At 51.7% G+C, this 3,376-nt stretch overlaps 1 protein-coding gene across 3 annotated transcripts in view; it reads left to right on the plus strand.

Annotated features, from left to right (window-relative positions):
* Window positions 1-476: 476 nt before the first annotated feature.
* TMEM40 (transmembrane protein 40) overlaps window positions 477-3,376 on the plus strand; it is a 26,551-nt gene continuing 23,651 nt past the window's right edge. For all 3 annotated transcript variants that reach the window (XM_017501433.2, XM_037728823.1, XM_017501434.2), the window contains exon 1: window positions 477-808. The gene's annotated coding sequence lies outside the window, so the exon portion shown is untranslated. The remainder of the gene's footprint in view (window positions 809-3,376) is intronic.

Here is a 3,376-nt window from a genome sequence, read left to right on the forward strand (position 1 = left end):
GGGAGCCCACAGCTCCCTGGGCCTTGCCTGTTTCCCTCCAAGGCTGGGGGCTCCGGTGGTAGGACGTGTTTCCTGTCCTGCTTCCACAGCGTTGGATAAGTGAGAGGTGAGAGGCAGGCTGAGCTGGAGACCTGCGCTCGGCTGTGCGAGGCCTGACACTGCTCCTCTTGCCTCTCTAGGGGCCTGTGTTTTCCCACTTGCGCAAGACAAGTGGGTGTTCCCCAAAGGCGCCTCTAGCTGTAGCATAGTTTCTTCCCTAGGAGCGGGCACTGCCAGCCTCCTGAGCCCCAGGCCTTCTCTCCTGCTCCCTGCCCAACCTCAGCCTCCTGGGAGCATTGTAGTATCTTCCTTCACCTCTGGGACCCACGGGGCAGGTTGGGACACATGGCTGGGGCCTGAGTCAGGCTCACCAATGTGGGTGGAGGGGGTACCTGGACACGCGCCCTCCTCCCTTCCCAGAGCTTGGTACAGCCAAGGGTGGCACAGCTGCCCTCATTTCACTGCCTCTTGGAGTCCAAGAGCATGGCTGTGGCCCTGGGGCAGGCCAGTCATGTAGCTGCCCCACCTGCCCCTCCTGCGGTGTTGCAGGGAAGAGTCAAGTCAGACAGGAAGGCCTGGGGCTGATAGCACCAGCAGGAAGGAATGCCACCCCAGTGAGCAAGTGGGTCCCAGGGGCAACGTCACGATAGTCCCGCCCTCCTTGCTGTCACGGGTGCAGCCTGTGTCCTCTCCTTCCCCTGACCAGCCCAGGATCCACACAGTCTACACAGAGCTCCCCTTGCTGCCCAGACAAGCTGAAGGACCACAGGTAATGGGACATGGGGCTGGGTGAGCAGTGGGGTGGAGGGTCAGCTTTTAAGGGAATTGAGAAAAAGAGTGTCCTCAATAGTCTTGATACTGTGTGATTCCTTGGTGGACCTGGGTTTGAGTCCCACCTCTGCATCTTCCTAGCTGGGTGAGAACCTGTCTCTGTCTGAGGGAAGGATGACAAATATTCACCTCCCCACGCGGTTTTGAGGCTTCCACCAGCCTCTACCTGGCTGTGGTAGGTGACCAGCTCCCAATTCTGTCACCAACTTGCTGTAAGACTTTCAGAAAAACCCTTGACCTCTCTGAGCCTCGGTTTCCCTACTTGTGAAATGAAGGGTCCACCTAGATCTCTGAAGGCTCCTCACACCCTCACTATTATGGAACCTAATAGCTTAAGAGAAGAGGTGTGTTCCTCCAAATGTCTCAGCCTCTGCACCACGATCAGTGACTGCAGGCAGCTGCCCCTCTCTCCACCCCTCCTGGAGGAAGCCGCCCTGAGCTGCCAGCCAGGCCTAGGAGGCTTGGGAGGAAGAAACTATTTGTCCCCTGCCTTCAGCTCAAAGGCGCCCCTGGGGAGGATATGCCAAACAGAGAGCTGGGCCATGAGGAGGGGTCCTGCTGCCAGTCAGAGCCTCAGGGGCAGGTGGTGTGGCCCAAGGGGAGGGGGGCTTGGCAGACCTCTCAGAGCTCCCCCACCCATCCCCTAGGTGGGATGACCCAACCCTAGGCTGTCATCCTCCTCCTGCAGCTGTCTCTGCTCAGAGCACCCTGGCTTTCAGACCTCAAGTCAACCTAGTTTCCTTTTAAGGGGGATGAGAATGATGATGGTCTTGTGCTTATTATTTTCTTCTGTTTTGTTAAGAAACTGCCCAGCAGAGTTTAGAGCCCTAACTAAGGAGTCAGGAGGGTGTGTTAGGGGGAGTGGTGGGAGTGAACTCAGACTAGTGTAGCCCTATAGCACCAGGTTACCTGTGCTTAGAAATCCTCCTCGCGAAAAGGATCAGAGAGCAAGAGAGAGATCTCGCGCCCTGGCTGCGCGCCAGGGACCATGCTGGGCCTGCCTGGCTCCCTGCCTTATTTCACTTTCACAACACCCCTGTGGTGGAATCTTTGTAATTTACTACTATAAAATTCACTCTTTTAAAGTGTACAATTCAGGGCCAGGCGCGGTGGCTCACACATACAATCCCAGTACTTTGGGAGGCTCAGGTGGGCAGATCACTTGAGGTCAGGAGCTCGAGACCAGCCTGGCCAACATGACAAAACCTTATCTCTACTAAAAATGCAAAAATTAGCCAGATGTGGTGGCACGCACCTGTAATCCCAGCTACTCAGCAGACTGAGGTGTGAGAATCACTTGAACCCAGGAAGCAGAGGTTGCAGTGAGCCAAGATTGCACCAATTCACTCCAGTCTGGGTGAAAGGGAGATTCTGTCTCTAAATAAACAAGTAAATAGATAGATAGATAAAAATACAGTTTACAATTCAGTGTTTTTGTGTATTCACAGTTGTGCAGCCAGCGCCACTATCTAATTTTTTTATCATCTCCAAGGTGAACCCTGTAGCCGTTAGCAGTCACTCTTCACTTCTCCATCCCCTGGCAACAACAAACCTACTCTCCGTCTCTATGGAGTTCTGTATTCTAGACATTTCATCTGAATGGAATCATACAGTGTGTGTCCTTTCCGAGTGGCTTCTTTCACTCACCCAGTATCGTCAAGGCTCACCTGCATTGCAGGGGGAGGGCATCCCTCCTTCCTCCCAGTGGTTGGATGACGTTGCATTGTACGAGGATCTCACATTTTGTGTCTCCATTTGCCAGGGGATGGACATTTGGGTTGTTTCTACTTTGTGGCTGTTATATGTAACGCTGCTGTAAACATTCATTACAAGTCTTTGTGAGGATGTAGGTTTTCAATTCTCTTGGGAATATACTTGGGATTGGAATTGCTGGGTCACGTAGTAAATATTTTTTTTTTTTTTTAGTAAATCTTTTTTAACCTTTTGAGGAGCTGCCAAACTGTTTTCCAAAGTGACTGCCCTTTTATAATCTGACCAGCGACATCGGAGGGCTCTGGTTTCTTTGCACCCTCACCAACACTTGTTACTGTCTGTATGTCTCATTGTAAGCCACCCTAGCGTGTATAAAGGGGCGTCTCATGGTGGTTTTGATTCGCACTTCCTTAATGACTAATGATGTGGAGCAGCTTTCTATGTGCTATTGACTATTTCTGTGTCTTCTTTCAAGAAATGTCTATTCAAATCCTCTGTCCCTTTTTAAACTGGATTATTTGTCATTGTATTGTTGAGTTGTAGGCATGCCCATTTGCTAACTAAGGGTTCTGAAGCTCTGGAATGGATGTGACATGCTCCAGGTCTCAGAGTCAGTGAGGGGTAGAGGTGGGAACTGAATGTCTAGGTCTGTCTGATGTTCAAGAGAACTGACAAGCTCTTGTACTGGTTGCCACCTTCTGTTTCTTATTGTCAGTTGTGTGTGTGTGTGTGTGTGTGTGTGAGAGAGAGAGAGAGAGAGAGAGAGAGGCGGGGAGAAACAGAGGGAGAAAGA

This window comes from Cebus imitator, unplaced genomic scaffold (assembly GCF_001604975.1).
Source record: "Cebus imitator isolate Cc_AM_T3 unplaced genomic scaffold, Cebus_imitator-1.0 Scaffold281, whole genome shotgun sequence".
Taxonomy (NCBI): Eukaryota; Metazoa; Chordata; class Mammalia; order Primates; family Cebidae; genus Cebus; species Cebus imitator.